The sequence below is a fragment of the Vicia villosa genome, linkage group LG2 (genome assembly GCF_029867415.1).
Source record: "Vicia villosa cultivar HV-30 ecotype Madison, WI linkage group LG2, Vvil1.0, whole genome shotgun sequence".
Lineage (NCBI taxonomy): Eukaryota > Viridiplantae > Streptophyta > Magnoliopsida > Fabales > Fabaceae > Vicia > Vicia villosa.
This window is the reverse complement of record NC_081181.1, coordinates 77,884,018-77,903,105: the sequence shown is the minus strand read 5'-3', so window position 1 is coordinate 77,903,105 and position 19,088 is coordinate 77,884,018. Positions and strand designations below refer to the sequence as shown.

The following is a 19,088-nucleotide window of genomic DNA, read 5'->3' as shown; positions in this document are numbered from 1 at the left end:
CTAAAAACACTATTCTTTTGTGTTGTGTACTCAGCACCTACCATTTTTACTATTGATGTCAGCTTCAAGTCTAGATAAGCGTTCCTAAAATATAAAGTGGTAAAGTAAGAAATTAATAAGAAATCCTTTAGCAATTTACTGAGACAAAAAGCTTCAACAAAACTAATAAAAACTCTTGGGTAGAACAGTGGTAGAGTTTTGTGGAACAGACCTTGAGATCAGGAGCTTCTCCAGCTAGATTTAGTTGTGGAGAAATTTGGTGAAGAAACTCATGTTGCCGTGCTTGCAGCTTCCAAAAGAGCACCGTCATATCTGAGCTCGATACAGTCATAAGGGTTTGATTGTATCACGAATCAGTAATCAAGAAGGAAAAGACCATTGTTTAAACAACCATAGCAGAGTAATAAAGGGTCATATTCCTTGATTACTTTCTCAGCCACAACCTAATGCAAAGATTGAATTCGCCAGCAAAGATTAAATCAATATTTGTTTCTAAAAAGCATACTTTGATTTGCCCGAGTAAAAAGAGACATGCCTTCACCCACATGTTTGCGCTACTAGTTTCTTGTTCCTGAACAATTCTAGCATTCGGATGAAAACTATGATTACACATGTCAATTAGAGGAAGCATCATAGGTATATCAAAGTTTATCCCATTTTAATTCTTGTTACCATGTAACTTGAATGCTCTAAATGAAGCTGCTGATATCGCCCATCCCAGAGATGAAGCATCCACTTCTTGACCACTAAAAGGATGCTTACACTACAACACGGAAGCCCTACAAGAGCGCTTTTTTTGGGCTTTAAGAGCGCTTAAAAGCGCTGTTAAAGGCTGCGCTGGCGTAGCCTACAAAAGCGCTTCTGAAAGCGCTCTGGTAGGCCCCCCTATAAGAGCGCTTTTCTGGAAAAAGCGCTCTCGTAGGTCCCCCTATAAGAGCGTTTTCCTGGAAAAAGCGCTCTCGTAGGCCCCCCTTTAAGAGCGCTTTTTCCAGAAAAGCGCTCTTATAGCCCCCCCTGTGAGAGTTAAAAAAAAAAAAAGCAACATACGAAAGCGCTTTTGGAAAAGCGCTCTCATAGGGTGGCCTTTAAGAGCGCTTTTTAGGAAAAAGCGCTCTTAAAGCCCACCCTATAAGAGCGCTTTTCCAAAAGCGCTTTCGTATGTTGCGTTTTTTTTTTTTTTTAATTCTTTTTTATTAATCTTTGGCAGCGCTTTTACTAAGAAGCGCTTTAGTAGGTTGGTGAGGTTTTTTAATGTGCAGCCTGTAATTTAATCCTCCCAGTCGACCTGTAATATTTTGACCTGTAATATTTTCGACCTGTAATTTATTTTCGACCTGTAATTTATTTTCGACGATATTATTTCAGCCATCAGTAAGACAATATATATACCAAAATAATATCCAAAATTATATATATACATCATATATTACAACATCAATAATATTATATAAAATTGTAAGTAAATCGACACAAATCCTACATGAAAAAGCGCTTAATATAAAAATGACTCAAATCCTCTTTTATTTCTTCCAACTTAAGTTTCGGGTATGTAGCGGCACGGAATTCGTCAAGGTACTACAAAACAAAAACAAAATATGAATGATACATTTAGTTAAATGTAATAAGTTATATGAAATTATCTTAAGTTATAAATTCATACCGTGAGCGGAATCTCTAATTGATTTGCCCGAAGGATTTCTTTCATAAACCTCAATACAAAGTATCCGCAATCGTAACTGTTTCGCTGTTGCGGACACTACATAGAAAAACAAATAAGATTCTATAGTTGTGCATTGTTTTATCAAGTAGCATAAATATATTATAAGCAACATTGTGAAAAATAATGTACCTGCACTTGGATCCAAGTAATGTTGCTAGATTTAGTTCGGGATACCTGTGCGTCCCGTTGACTTCGGAACACTTGTATTGATCTAATTAACAAATATATAAAAGCATATGTTTAGATCAATCCCAAAAATAAGTAAATATATATATAAATATACACGAATATATATTTAGAACGACCCCACTTACAAATCAACGATGTCCTTCATGGCCGGATAATTGGTCCATTCACCATTTACCGAATTCAGATAATACACGACTTCCCTTATAGGGTTGATAGCAAGCAACAACCAGTGTGCTCTATAAATAAAAACAATAGGTTATATGAAAATTTTGCTATACACAAAAGAAACAGAGATTAGATGAACAAAGAATGAGAAACTAACCCTACTGGTCGGGTATTATACGCCCAAAGATGCAGACATTCTGTATTGCCAGTGGACATGAATCTATCGACTAATCGGTGTCTAACTGATTCCCGTTCCGAAGCAATTGCCATTCCGCTGCAGTGGGCGGAAGACACGAAACGGAATCTGTTAGACAACAGAGTCCCGCGCAACACTCTGTCATACAACAACCTTAAATAAAAACATAATAAACATTAGATTATTTTCATTGAAATGTGTAAATAAATTATATTGTGGGACTAATTAAATAATATATCAGATGAGGGAATATTACCGGATGTATGAGTGCATGTTATTGACGCCTAGTTGATCATGCTTAAAAATCTCCTCCAAGTCATCAAGTGTAATAAGTGACTTGAATTCAATACCGAAGACACTCTCATCCATAACGATTTCACGTAAAGCACCATCCTTCAAATCGGACATATCAACCATTGTTGCGAGCGTCGACCGGTACCGAGGCACAAAAGCACCGCCTTTTTTTCCCGCTGGCTTCGGAGGACCAGTGGGTGGTACGGTACAAACTTGCTGCGTCACTTGTTGTGACTCCCGAGCGGATGCCTAAAAATCATATAAGTTAGGTAAAATATAAAATCATGCAGATTTAGATTCAGATTAATTATTAACACTTTAAATGTACCTCTTTTAGTGATGCAACGGACTCCTCCTCCTGTAAAATCCCTTTACCCTTAACTGTGGGTTTTATAGGAGCAGTCTAAAATTAAAATGTAAAAAATAATTAATAAACGGTTTAGAATTGACATTCGAAAACTAAATGATTTCTTAATCGTTTTCAATATACCTCATCACTAATGACAATGAGCTCCGAGGGCCATGCAACAAATGATCCTATTGCATCTCGCAGCAATGTCGTCTCTGAGACCATGTCAGGTACCGGTAGCATCGCATCATGATCTACTACAACATCCACCGATACTTTCAGGTGTCCATCCGGGAGCGGTCTATGGTGAAGTAAATCTCCCTCAGTGTTGTGCACTTTTCCCTTGCCAACTAGGCGATAACACGGTGCCGATAAGAATAGTTGGCAAGAAGAAATGCCCTAAACCAATAGTAAATATAAAGTCATTATCGTTAACAAAATAGAACAATTTGTAAGGAAATAGAACAATTTGTAAGAAATACCTCGGGAAATTTTCTTTGACCGTTGAAACTAGCTTTATCACTAGTTTCTCTCACCGATGCAGTATTGCACTTTTCTCTCATATACAAATCTTTATCTCTTTGCAATGCAGAGACTTGTGCTTGCAATTCCTGCAATTTTTGCAACACTTCTTCATTTGAAGGATTTCTTCTCCTAGGATTCTTGTAATAAGAGGTTGGAGTCACACCATGACCCTTACCCCTCACCCGACCGGGATACTCAGGAGCATGTAGGGCTCTACTAAGTACGCTCCTATCATCATGATCCTCACCGGTGGACACCGATTGCGACAAGGTCTCCTGTAATTCATTTATATTTCAATAATTATTAGTGGAGATAAAAAATCATTTATATATTAAAAAACATTTGATTTAAATAAAGACACATTATTATACTTACACATTCAGTATACACTCTCTGAACTTCGGGATCGACGGCTTGATTCTTGCCCACCCGAGCTTCCCTCCACAACACATGTACAGGAAGTGAGGTTTCCTCACTTTTAGACTCCTCTAACTATGCATTGACACAAATCGCAAAATCGTCAAATAAAACACATTTAGACAATTAATTAAAACGCATTTCTATTTACTTACAATTTTATCCTCCAAGCGTGCATATCCCATACGCCCTTTTTTGTATGGATATGCGGGTTTTGATGCTCTCGCGCTATTTGTGACACTCCTTTTCCGAAAAGCTTCATCTCTTTAATTTACAAACTTAACCCAATCTTCTTCATCAATGAAGATCTTATACTTTAGTGGTCTTCCCGGCGCCTCTTCAAGAAAGTTTCCATCTTTATCCTTAAGATAGTTATTTGTCAAAAAAGTTTTCCACCCTCTATATCTTTTTCCGGCCAAACTAAGTATGTACCGTCTACGCTCATCTGGTATGTCAAAGGTCCTCTGCAAAAAAACATACGCATAGTGTGTTAGTATAAGTAATGTAAACAATTTATCGTCAATATAATAACAACAACCATATATGGTATATACCTGAAGCTCTTCCCAAATCGCCTTTTTTTATTATCCAAGTCGTCACTCTTCATATTCCATTTAGCTACGGAGATTGGAATATGCATACGAACAAGTGTACCAATGTAACTTGTCAACTTTGCAGAATTAGGACCAATTGGTTGGTTTTCAGAATTCCATTCCAAAGGGTATACTAATCCTTGGTCTCTATGTCGTATGATTCCCTTCATAATCGTGATGCCTCGTGCAACTTCTTTTGCTTCAGTATCAGGTGGAGCATTTGTATCCGGAGCATCTCTTTCTTGTGAGTTTTCTTGTGAGTTTGCAGGTGGAGCATCTTTATCTGAAGCCATTGAGCCTGTATCAAACAAAGTAAAGCACATTAGTACACTATTAATAAGCTTACAATCTACGGCTCAACCTCAATCTCATTGTGCAGAACATACAAGTGCGCTTGATCCCGTTCGACCATTGATATTGTCACAACTTTATTTCCAATTAGCCTTTTTCCTTCTTTTTTTTCGACAATATGAGATTTAGGGAGTCCAATAGATTGAACATTTGACAGATATTCAGTACAAAACTCAACCGCTTCTTCAACAACGTATCGTTCGGCAATACAGCCCTCTGTTAGAACAAGATTTGTTCTTATCAATTATCTTAGTTTTGATGATAACAATAATATGAATTTTGCTTAAGATAATATGGTACTCTAATCCAATGCAATTTCCCTTTCAGGAAATATATATAAAGAGTACGCATAATTCAGCGCTCAGAAGATGTGTCTCAAATGGTTCAGCATGCAACATCAGAACATGGTCTGGCAAGACATCAGAAGATGGTCGAAGCAGAATCAGAACATGGGTCTATGGAAGCATCAGAAGAACATGAGATCAGAAGCACTGAAGATCAGAAGATGGTATCACGCTCAGAAGCACTTCAAGGTCAGAAGATCAGAAGATGCTGTGCACCAAGCTGTTTGACTCTGATGATATTCAAACGTCGTATTCACAAACATCAGATCAGAAGGAAGTACACGTGGCAGACTACGCTGACTGACAAAAGGAACGTTAAAGCTACTAAAGGCTACGTCAGTAGACACAGCGTGAACAAGGCTCGAGGTAGTTGACAAAAGCGTATAACATTAAATGCAAAGCTGTACGGAACACGCAAAGCATTAAATGCATTCAACGGTCATCTTCTCAACGCCTATAAATATGAAGTTCTGATGAGAAGCAAGGTTAACGATTTTCGCACCAATACAATTCAAATTAACTTGCTGAAACTCTGTTCAAATCAAAACTCAGAATCTTCATCTTCATCAAAGCTCACTACATTGCTGTTGTAATATCTTAGTGAGATTAAGCTTAAATTGTAAGAGAAATATCACAGTTGTGATTATCGCTTTTAAGAAGCATTTGTAAACTCTTGAATAGATTACATTAAGTTGTAAGGAACTAGAGTGATCAGTTGATCAGTATACTCTAGGAAGTCTTAGCAGTTAGCTGAGCAGGAAGTCTTGGCAGTTGGCTGAGCAGGAAGTCTTGGCAGTTGGCTGAGCAGAAAGTCTTAGGAGTGAACTAAGCCTAGAGTGATCGTGTTGATCAGTAGACTCTAGAAAAGTCTTAGGAGTGAACTAAGCAGTTGTTCCTGGAGTGATCAGGTTGTGATCAGAAGACTCTGGAAGACTTAGTTGCGGCTAAGTGGAAAACCATTGTAATCCGTGCGATTAGTGGATTAAATCCTCAGTTGAGGTAAATCATCTCTGCGGGGGTGGACTGGAGTAGCTTCGTTAACAGCGAACCAGGATAAAAATAATTGTGCATTTTATTTTTATCGCTCAAGATTTTAAGTCACACTTATTCAATCCCCCCCTTTCTAAGTGTTTTTCTATCCTTCAATTGGTATCAGAGCGCCGGTTCTAAGGTGCAAGCACTTAACCGTGTTTAGAAAAGATTCAGGAAGAGAAAAACGCTTCATTTAAAAGATGGTTGATGAAAGTGAAAGGACTATACCTACATCTGCATCTACATCTGGCTCTGCTGAGCAATACAACGGTAACAATGGTTATACTAGACCGCCGGTATTTGATGGTGAAAACTTTGAATACTGGAAAGATAAACTGGAGAGTTACTTTCTGGGTCTAGATGGTGATCTATGGGATCTTCTGATGGATGGTTACAAACATCCAGTAAATGCCAGAGGCGTGAAGCTGTCAAGGCAAGAAATGAATGATGACCAAAAGAAGCTTTTCAGGAATCATCATAAATGTAGAACTGTTTTGCTGAATGCTATCTCTCATGCTGAGTATGAGAAGATATCTAACAGGGAAACGGCCTATGACATATATGAGTCCTTGAAAATGACTCATGAAGGAAATGCTCAAGTCAAGGAGACAAAAGCTCTTGCCTTAATCCAGAAGTATGAAGCCTTCAAGATGGAGGATGATGAAGACATTGAAAAGATGTTTTCGAGATTTCAAACTCTGACTGCTGGATTGAGAGTTCTTGACAAAGGATACACCAAGGCTGATCATGTAAAGAAGATCATCAGAAGCTTACCCAGAAGATGGGGTCCGATGGTGACTGCATTCAAGATTGCGAAGAATCTGAATGAAGTTTCTCTGGAAGAGCTTATCAGTGCCTTGAGAAGCCATGAGATTGAGCTGGACGCAAATGAGCCTCAAAAGAAAGGTAAGTCTATTGCATTAAAATCTAATATCAAGAAATGCACTAACGCTTTTCAGGCTAGAGAAGAAGATCCTGAAGAATCAGAATCTGAAGAAGAAGATGAACTGTCCATGATTTCCAGAAGGCTAAATCAACTCTGGAAGACCAAGCAAAGGAAGTTCAGAGGCTTCAGAAGTTCAAGGAAATTTGAACGTGGAGAATCTTCTGATGAAAGAAGATTTGACAAGAAGAAGGTCATGTGCTATGAATGCAATGAGCCTGGACACTACAAGAATGAATGTCCAAATCTTCAGAAGGAAAGTCCCAAGAAAAAGTTTCATAAGAAGAAAGGTCTTATGGCAACCTGGGATGAGTCAGAAGATGATTCAGAAGATGAGCAGGCCAACTGTGCGCTGATGGCGACAGAAGATGACGGATCAGAATCTACATCAGAATCAGATTCTGAAGAGGTATTTTCTGAACTTACTAGAGATGAGTTAGTTTCCGGTCTAACTGAACTTCTGGAACTCAAGTCTCAGATCAGTCTCAAATACAAAAAGCTGAAAAAGCAATTTGAATTTGAAACAAAGAAGCTTGAGTTGGAGAATTCTGAATTAAAGGAAAAACTTTTAAAATTATCCAATAATGTTGGATCTCCTTCGGATTCAGAAAAATCCACTCCCAGTCTGAACCATATTCTGAAAGAATATGATTTAAGTTTCAGGAAGTTTCTATCTAGAAGTATTGGCAGAAGTCAGCTAGCTTCTATGATATATGCTGTGTCTGGAAACAAAAGAGTTGGCATTGGTTATGAGGGTGAAACCCCATACAAACTTGAACCTGTTGATGAAATGAAAATTACATACAAGCCATTGTATGATCAGTTCAAGTATGGCCACTCACATGATATTAGGCACACTTCACATGCACAAAGTTTTCACAGTACACACACTAAGAAGCATGTGACACAACCTAGGAAATATCATGAAACTCACATTAAGAATTATCATGATGTTCCTCCTATTGCTTACAATGTTAAACCCAAGTTCAATCAGAACTTGAGAAAATCTAACAAGAAAGGACCCAAAAAGATGTGGGTACCTAAGGATAAGATTATTCCTATTGCAGATATCCTTGGCTGCAAGAAGGACAAAGCACAACATGTCATGGTACCTGGACTCTGGATGCTCACGACACATGACAGGAAGAAGGTCTATGTTCCAAGACCTGGTGCTTAAGTCTGGAGGAGAAGTCAAGTTCGGAGGAGATCAGAAGGGCAAGATAATTGGCTCTGGAACTATAAAATCTGGTAACTCTCCTTCCATCTCTAATGTACTTCTTGTAGAAGGATTAACACATAACCTTTTATCTATCAGTCAAATTAAGTGACAATGGTTATGATATAATCTTTAATCAAGAGTCTTGCAAGGCTGTAAATCAGAAGGATGGCTCAATCCTATTTACAGGCAAGAGGAAGAACAACATTTATAAGACAGATCTGCAAGATCTTATGAGTCAGAAGGTGACTTGTCTTATGTCTGTTTCTGAAGAGCAGTGGGTCTGGCACAGGAGATTAGGTCTTGCTAGTTTGAGAAAGATCTCTCAAATTAACAAACTGAATCTTGTCAGAGGACTCCCTAATCTGAAATTCCAATCAGATGCTCTTTGTGAAGCATGTCAGAAGGGCAAGTTCTCCAAACCTGCATTCAAGTCTAAGAATGTTGTTTCTACCTCAAGGCCATTAGAACTCTTGCACATTGATCTGTTTGGACCAGTCAAAACAGCATCTGTCAGAGGAAAGAAATATGGATTAGTCATCGTAGATGATTATAGCCGCTGGACATGGGTAAAATTCTTAAAACACAAGGATGAGACTCATTCAGTGTTCTTTGATTTCTGCATTCAGATTCAATCTGAAAAAGAGTGTAAAATCATAAAGGTCAGAAGTGATCATGGTGGTGAATTTGAGAACAAATCCTTTGAAGAATTCTTCAAAGAAAATGGTATTGCCCATGATTTCTCTTGTCCTAGAACTCCACAGCAAAATGGGGTTGTAGAACGAAAGAATAGGACTCTTCAAGAAATGGCCAGAACCATGATCAATGAAACCAATATGGCTAAGCATTTCTGGGCAGAAGCAATAAACACTGCATGTTATATTCAGAATAGAATCTCTATCAGACCTATTCTAAATAAGACTCCCTATGAATTGTGGAAGAATAGAAAGCCCAACATTTCATATTTCCATCCTTTTGGATGTGTATGCTTTATTCTGAACACTAAAGATCATCTTGGTAAGTTTGATTCCAAAGCTCAAAAGTGTTTCCTTCTTGGATATTCTGAACGCTCAAAAGGCTACAGGGTATACAATACTGAAACATTGGTTGTAGAAGAATCAATCAATATCAGGTTTGATGATAAGCTTGGTTCTGAAAAACCAAAGCAAGTTGATAATTTTGCAGGTTGTGATATTGACATATCAGAAGTTGTTGAGCCAAGAAGCAACGCATCAGAAGCAGAGCTCCTCAGAAGCAAAGAATCTGAAGATCAAGTAACAACTTCTCTGGAGGATCTAAGTATTTCTGAAGAACCATCTGTCAGAAGATCATCCAGACTCATCTCTGGTCATTCAGAAGATGTCATTCTTGGAAAGAAGGATGATCCAATCAGAACAAGAGCATTCCTTAGGAACAATGCAGACTGTCAATTAGGTCTTGTATCTTTGATCGAGCCAACTTCTGTTGATCATGCTCTAGAAGATCCAGACTGGATAATTGCTATGCAAGAAGAACTAAATCAGTTTACAAGGAATGATGTTTGGGATCTTGTTCCTAGACCAGATGGATTCAATATAATCGGTACAAAATGGGTCTTCAGAAACAAGCTTAGTGAGAAAGGTGAAGTGGTAAGGAACAAAGCCAGACTGGTGGCTCAGGGTTATAGTCAGCAAGAAGGGATTAACTACACAGAAACCTTTGCACCAGTGGCCAGGTTAGAGTCTATTCGTCTATTAATTTCTTTTGCCACTCAACATAACATCATTCTCTATCAGATGGATGTTAAGAGTGCCTTCTTAAATGGTTATATAGATGAAGAAGTTTATGTCCATCAACCTCCTGGTTTTGAAGACTCTATGTCTCCCAATCATGTTTTTAAACTTAAGAAATCATTGTATGGATTGAAACAGGCTCCCAGAGCTTGGTATGAACGCTTAAGTTCTTTCCTTCTAGATAATGGTTTCACTAGAGGAAAAGTGGACACTACTCTCTTTTGTAAAACCTTTGAAAAGGATATTTTAATTTGTCAAATATATGTAGATGATATTATTTTTGGAACATCTAATGCTACACTTGGAAAGGAGTTTGCTAAGTCTATGCAGGCTGAGTTTGAAATGAGCATGATGGGAGAACTCAAGTATTTCCTTGGAATACAAATAAATCAAACATCAGAAGGAACATATGTTCACCAAACCAAGTATGTGAAGGAACTTCTGAAGAAGTTCAATCTTCTAGACTGCAAAGAAGCCAAAACTCCTATGCATCCAACATGCATCCTAGGTAAGGATGAGGTAAGTAAGAAGGTAGATCAGAAGCTATACAGAGGTATGATTGGATCTCTTCTATATCTGACTGCTTCTAGACCTGACATTCTGTTCAGTGTTTGTTTGTGTGCTAGATTCCAATCGGATCCTAGAGAATCTCATTTAACTGCTGTTAAGAGGATTCTAAGGTATCTGAAAGGTACTACTAATGTTGGTTTAGTTTACAGAAAATCTAAAGAATACAACTTAGTAGGATTCTGCGATGCTGATTATGCTGGAGACAGAATTGAAAGAAAAAGTACTTCAGGAAGTTGCCAATTTCTTGGAAGTCACTTAATCTCCTGGTACAGCAAGAAGCAAGCAACCATTGCTCTATCAACCACAGAAGCAGAATATGTCGCAGCTGCTGGTTGTAGTACACAGATGCTCTGGATGAAAAGTCAGTTAGAAGATTATCAGATATTTGAGAGTAACATTCCTATATTCTGTGATAATACTTCTGCTATATGTTTATCTAAGAATCCTATTCTTCATTCAAAAGCTAAACATATTGAGATAAAACATCATTTCATAAGGGACTATGTTCAGAAGGGTGTTATATCTTTAAACTTTGTTGATACAGACCATCAATGGGCTGATATCTTTACAAAACCCCTGGCTGAAGATAGGTTTAAGTTCATTCTGAAGAACATCAGTATGGATTTATGCCCAGAATGAGAAGATGAGAATTTCTCATGTATGAGTATCTTCTGAAATGAATGTGGAATATTTTTTTTAATCAGAAGTTCTGATTGAATTCGTTTAGAAATTATGATTCGGTTATTACTAACGTTTCATTGTCTAAGTTGATTCAGAACATCTTGTAAAGCAAAACAGCTGTTACGCTTTATCTCGGGATGGTAAACCTGCCGTTACTATTCATGGATAAGCGCGCGTGCAGTTGAAGGGACGCCGACCATAGGTAACTGTGCTAGTCACCTCATTCGTCTTTATTATCTCTCCTCACGTCACGTAACATTAAATGCTTTTCATCATTCGTTTCATTTTATTTTCCTTTAAATTCTCTTCAACATGGTTTTCGGTTTCCTATCTCCTTGTTTCCTTCTTAAAGATTGTCTCTCCCTCTCTTCCTTATCAAACCCTACCTGTTCATTTTTTTTGCAAACTCATCATGAATTCTTCTTCAAAACCAGCAAATAATGAGAATGATAGAAACAACAAACGAAAAGCTGTTGAAACATCACCTTCCAAACCCAAAAAGATTAAAATCACCTATGATCCTCTCAAGGTGAATCCTTTCGAAGCAATGCTGTCTGGAAATTATTCTAGACGTGTGTTTCATCCTCCTGGTGAAAGCCCTCCATCATCTCCATCTTCTTCCTCATCTCTCGACCTTCAAGACTCAGCTTCCTCTGATTTTTCCTCTCCCTTAATCTCTTCTGAAGACATCTCTTCATCTTCACCCGCTGAGGATGTTGTCTCTGGAAAAGGTGGTGGAAGATCTGCTGCAGGACCAAGTCTCCCTGATCCCTCGCCTGAAAGCCCTAGAAGCAGTCAATGAGGCGTTTCACTCCTTCATGGCATGCTGGCACAGACGTGGTCTTAGCTAGGGTCCTAGGATTTGGTCTCAGTAGTTTTATTTTTCTTTGTTGCACATCTTTTGTAATCCTTTTTTGATTTATCAATGAAAAAGTTTCCTTGTGTTTTACATTCCAGTAAATGTTTTCTTTTGTCGTTTTATTCATCTGAATCTTTTTATATATACTTTTTGATGTTATGACAAAAAGGGGGAGAAAGATAAATGATAAATGATTTGATTAAATCTATCAGTTGCTGGGTAAAGGCTCCCACACATTCACTAACAAGAACTGCAAGTTCTATATGGTTTAAGTGTTTTGCAGGTACAAAGAAGTGAAGTGAATCTTCAAAGCAAACACTAGAAGCAAAACCATTGAAACTGAAGCAAGCTGAGTGCTGTCAAGCTTCAGAGATCAGAAGCAAGAAAGAAGAATGAATCAGAAGCACTGATAATAGAATTTGAATATCATTGTCTATCCTGTTCTGACAAAATTCTATTTGCCCTGATACACATAATGTTATGGCTCTGATACATTATTTGCTTTGATACATGTTTTTAGCCTAAAATGCTCTGATACATTTGGCTCTGATACACATCATGTATTTGAATATACATTTTATGTTCTAACTCGTTCATGCTGACTTTTGTCGTTTAGTTTTTGTTCTGTAACATTTCAGGATGTAGAGATGCTCAGATGATGCTCTGGTACATTCAACAATGTTCTGATACAAATCTAGCATGAAGTGATGTTAGTAGAAATTCAAAGTTCTGAAGCTATCCGAGGGAAGCAGAAATCAGAAGATGTGAATGTTCTAAAAGATCCAGAAATTCAAGTTCTGAAGCTGTCCTGAATGGAAGCAGAAGTCAGAAGCTGTGAATGTTCTGAAGATCAAAGAAATTCAAGTTCTGAAGCTGTCCAATGGAAGCAGAAGTCAGAAGCTATGGATTCTCTGAAGGCAGAAGCTCATATGATCGTCTCTACCGAAATAATCAGGGAAGTCTTTTATTAAAGTTCTTCGAGTATTTATTTCAGGGGGAGATTATTTATCTCAGGGGGAGATTGTTAATCTCAGGGGGAGACATATTCATATGCTTATGCTATAGCTGTGTAATTTGTCTTTTGCCGTCTACTCTTTCTGATCGCAAATTCATATCATTTATATATGTTTTTGTCATCATCAAAAAGGGGGAGATTGTTAGAACAAGATTTGTTCTTATCAATTATCTTAGTTTTGATGATAACAATAATATGAATTTTGCTTAAGATAATATGGTACTCTAATCCAATGCAATTTCCCTTTCAGGAAATATATATAAAGAGTACGCATAATTCAGCGCTCAGAAGATGTGTCTCAAATGGTTCAGCATGCAACATCAGAACATGGTCTGGCAAGACATCAGAAGATGGTCGAAGCAGAATCAGAACATGGGTCTATGGAAGCATCAGAAGAACATGAGATCAGAAGCACTGAAGATCAGAAGATGGTATCACGCTCAGAAGCACTTCAAGGTCAGAAGATCAGAAGATGCTGTGCACCAAGCTGTTTGACTCTGATGATATTCAAACGTCGTATTCACAAACATCAGATCAGAAGGAAGTACACGTGGCAGACTACGCTGACTGACAAAAGGAACGTTAAAGCTACTAAAGGCTACGTCAGTAGACACAGCGTGAACAAGGCTCGAGGTAGTTGACAAAAGCGTATAACATTAAATGCAAAGCTGTACGGAACACGCAAAGCATTAAATGCATTCAACGGTCATCTTCTCAACGCCTATAAATATGAAGTTCTGATGAGAAGCAAGGTTAACGATTTTCGCACCAATACAATTCAAATTAACTTGCTGAAACTCTGTTCAAATCAAAACTCAGAATCTTCATCTTCATCAAAGCTCACTACATTGCTGTTGTAATATCTTAGTGAGATTAAGCTTAAATTGTAAGAGAAATATCACAGTTGTGATTATCGCTTTTAAGAAGCATTTGTAAACTCTTGAATAGATTACATTAAGTTGTAAGGAACTAGAGTGATCAGTTGATCAGTATACTCTAGGAAGTCTTAGCAGTTAGCTGAGCAGGAAGTCTTGGCAGTTGGCTGAGCAGGAAGTCTTGGCAGTTGGCTGAGCAGAAAGTCTTAGGAGTGAACTAAGCCTAGAGTGATCGTGTTGATCAGTAGACTCTAGAAAAGTCTTAGGAGTGAACTAAGCAGTTGTTCCTGGAGTGATCAGGTTGTGATCAGAAGACTCTGGAAGACTTAGTTGCGGCTAAGTGGAAAACCATTGTAATCCGTGCGATTAGTGGATTAAATCCTCAGTTGAGGTAAATCATCTCTGCGGGGGTGGACTGGAGTAGCTTCGTTAACAGCGAACCAGGATAAAAATAATTGTGCATTTTATTTTTATCGCTCAAGATTTTAAGTCACACTTATTCAATCCCCCCCTTTCTAAGTGTTTTTCTATCCTTCACCCTCCGGTCGACTTCTGTTTTTCACGTACCCTTTTAATATTTTCATATAACGTTCAGCAGGGTACATCCATCTCATATAAGCTGGTCCGCACAATTGTGTCTCTTTCACAAGATGCACGACTAGATGAACCATTATGTCAAAAAACGAGGGAGGAAAATACATTTCAAGATCACATAAAGTAACAACTATCTCTTTTTGCAATGTTGGTAAGATCGCGGGATCGACCACCTTACTGCAAATTGACCTGAAGAAGAAACACAGCTTAGTTATTGCGCTTCTTACTTTTTCTGGAAGAATAGAACGTATACCTATTGGTAAAAAATGTTCCATTATAACATGACAATCATGCGTCTTCAAACTCTTTAACTTGAGGTCTTTCATGGACACAAGTCTTCTAATATCTGAAGAGTAGCCTTCTGGAACTTTAACTTCACTGAGAAACTTACACAATGTTTTCTTCTCCTTTCTAGATAGAGTGTAAACAGCAGGTGGCAGATATGTTCGTCTTCCTTTCGTCACGGGTCCCAATTCAGTTCTCATTCCCATGTTTACCATGTCCTTCCTTATGTTAAGGCCATCCTTAGACTTTCCTTGTATATTGAGTAACGTACCTATGATGCTGTCAAATACATTTTTTTTCAATATGCATAACATCCAGGAAATGTCTTACGTACAACGACTTCCAATATGGAAGTTCAAAAAAAATGGACTTCTTCTTCCACCCACCCTTGACAAGTGAATGTGCAAAAGGCTTGCAAAACTGAGTGCTCACATCTTTCACCTTTTAAAAAATTTGATCACCTGACAAAAAAGGCGGGGCTGTACCGTGTTCGGCCTTTCCGTTGAATGCTTTTCTCCAACCACGGTAGTGATGATTAGAATTTAAGAATCTACGATGGCCGAGAAAGACATTCTTCTGACAAAGCTCCAATCGTGTCGTATCGGTTTCATCTTCACAAACGGGACACGCCTTTTGACCTTTATTGCTGTACCCGGATAGATTTCTGTATGCTGGAAAATCATTAATTGTTCCAAACAACATCGCCCTCAAGTTGAAACTTTCCTTCCTATACCCATCGTAAACCTCCACACCGTTCTCCCACAAAAACTTTAAATCTTCGATTAAGGGTGCCAAGTATACGTCTATGTCATTCCCTGGTTGTTTAGGCCCAGAAATTAGCATAGATAACATCATGTACTTACGCTTCATACATAGCCACGGAGGTAGGTTATAGATCATAAGAATCACAGGCCATGTGCTATGCGAGATACTTTGAATACCATGCGGGTTCATTCCATCAGTAGACAATGACAACCGAAGGTTTCTTGCTTCTTTTCCAAATTCAGGATAATCAGTATTAACTTTTATCCATTGTGGTGAGTCTGCCGGATGTCGCAACTTTCCATCAATAATTCTTTCATCTGCATGCCAAGTCAAGTGTCTTGAATCGGTCTCACTACGATACATGCTTCTAAATCTCGGAATTATAGGAAAATACCATAAGACTTTAGCAGGAGACAACTTTTTCTTATATCGAGGGGCACCACATTTAGGACACTCATTCAACGCTGCATACTCGTTTCGAAACAAAACGCAATCGTTTGGACATGCATGTATCTTATCATAGCTCATGCCAATAGAGGACAACATCTTTTTGGCTTCATACGTTCGATTGGGAAGAACATTATCCTCTGGTAGCATATCTTTCATAAGGGCTAATAACTCTGTGAAACTTTTATCCGACCATCCATTGTCCGCCTTTAAGTTGTACAACTTTAACACCGCAGACAATCTTGTGAATTTTGAACAACCATCATACAACGGTTTCTCTGCATCGCTTACCAACCTCTCAAACATTTTGGGACAATCCGCAAGATCTTCTTCAAGCGCTTCTGCAATCTCTTCGACTCGATCGCAATCGTATGTGTCTGTGCAATCGTCGTTTGAAGCATACTTCCTATTACACCTCGACCCAGCATTCCCGTTACTTTTCTCACCATGCAATGTCCAACATGTATAACTTCTATCAATTCCAAACCGTAGTAAATGGGATCCCAACTGTTTCCCGTCAACCTTATCCCCATAACAGCAACCCAAGCAAGGACACGGCATTCGAAGCGGGTCTTCGGAGTGCGCAACCGCAAACTCAACGAATTTCCATACCCCTTTCTCGTACTCTTTCGACAATCGGTTTGAATTCATCCATGTCTTATCCATGTCTTAATTAAGCTAAACAAATTTAGCTTCTTGGTTTCTCTATCAGGTACTCAGGAATTCTGTCAAGATAATAAATAGCTATCATCATAATAGAATACCTAATCAGAATACCTGATTTCTTAAAGAAGACATTACCTTATTTCAAGGTAATATAAGTCCACAAACCAAAAAATTGGTTGAGAGACACTAAATTGATATTAAATAGAACTATAAACAAATAAGTATATTAATTTTTTTTAAATAGTAAAATTCAAGAGATAGTTTTTCTTTTTTGCACCAACTACTTAACATCTTAAAAACAAATAAGTATATTAATTTTTTTTAAATATAACTATTTCTACGATTTTAATGCTATGAAATAGCTACAATGAATCATTTTTCGTCTTTATGTAAATAGAATATTATCTCATCATTTTAAATTTTAAGATTATCAACAATGTTTGTACTATTTGTTTAGATTCATGTTTCACTTGCCAAAATTAAGATTACCAACAATGTTTGTTCATCATAAAAAAAAAATCCACTCATAAAAACAAATAGTCTACGTTTCAAAATACCATGCCCATCAAATTATAAACAGACACAAAGGAAAAATTGATGAAGATGAAACCCTAAACAATATATCAAAAGCTAAAATATTTTTTTTTATAAACAATGGATTAAATTATCACCACCAGAAGTGCACCAGAGATTGATTAAGATGAAACTAAAAACAATACATCCAAAGCTAAAATAATTGAATTTGCAGTGTATGGATGAAAGGGTCATTGTGGTTGGAGTTGTTTGCATAAACCAAGATATATATACTAAAGAATCTGCTCATAACCAAACCAGAAATTTCATTTGCAATTACAAGTTCTACTAAATAGTGGGAAGATTTTACCTGAACAGAAGCAGCAAGAAGATGTTGATTTCAGACGTGAGGGTGAGTGGTTTAGACGGTGGCAATATGGAGGAAGAACAGTAATAGCGTGAGAGGAAGAAGAAGAACCTTTCAGAATGTTTCTGGAAATTAAAATAAAAAGCGTGTTTTAGTTTTAAAAATATTTAATGAGGGTTACAAGAGCGCTTTTCAGAAGCGCTTTCATAGGCCACTCTATACCAGCGCTTTCTCTTTAAAAGCGCTTTCGTAACCCCCCCCCCCCCTTTAAGAGCGCTTTCAAAAGCGCTTTCATATCCACCCCCTATAAGACCCCTATAAGAGCGCTTTTGAAAAGCGCTGTCATACCCCACCCTTTAAGAGCGCTTTTGGAAAGCGCTTTCATACCCACCTCCTATAAGAGCGCTTTTGAAAAGCGCTTTCATTGCCCCCCCTTTAAGAGCGCTTTTCTAGCATGTTTTTTTATTTTGTTTTTAACCAAACCTACGAAAGCGCTTTTGTGAATAAGCGCTGTTGTAGGTGCGCTTTTAAAAGCCAATTTTGGCGTAGTTTTATCTAGTGTAACACCAACTAATGCACGCTTGAATTCTTTCTCAAAATTAAGAAGAAATCAACATTTTTTTGCTTACCTGCCTCACAAATTCAACAAAAATTAGCTGCCATATTGCAGGGCAGAGGCCATGAAACATTAATATTATTTCATATACAATTCACGATTCAGCCCTCGATTAATAACAGGATAGTACCTGGTGAAGAATAGGAGCATACTGCAAATTCTTGATGTCTTTCCCAGGAAAAAAAATATCGGAAGAGTGTAAGTTTCTGGGAGATTACTGATATATGGCCACCAAAAAGATCCAAGTTTTGCCCTTTCATGGAGAAGCTTCAAACCCAATTTCACTGCCCCTAGTTCGTCTGTCAAATGCTACCACATTGTACACACTTATTAACCATTGAGAACTCAATACTTTATATTATCCTATGAAACACAAACACTCCGAACACAACACCGACACCGATACAGAGATACTAATGTTTAATAAAGAATGAAATCACCAGAAAACACAATGAAATGGAGAAGCATACCGTCGAGCCTATCAGCAACTTTGGGAGATTCATCCGCATACTTGAGGAGGATCATACTGTGTAATAATATAGGTTGTATTAATTATATGTGTTTGGTATAAATGTGTTCCAATGGTAAAATAAATATGAAGAAACATTTGAGTCATGGTGTATTTTTAAATTTGGAAACAGAGCGAGAGTAGGTGAAACACAGTGGTCAATAGATTGATGCAACTAATTGTCACAAAATATTAGAGTGTTCAATAGAATAGGAATGTGA

The 19,088-nt window shown here is 37.7% G+C and overlaps 1 pseudogene; it reads right to left on the bottom strand.

The window, feature by feature from the left end:
- Positions 1–218: 218 nt before the first annotated feature.
- Positions 219–18,884, bottom strand: LOC131649410 (uncharacterized; annotated as a pseudogene).
- Positions 18,885–19,088: the final 204 nt, after the last annotated feature.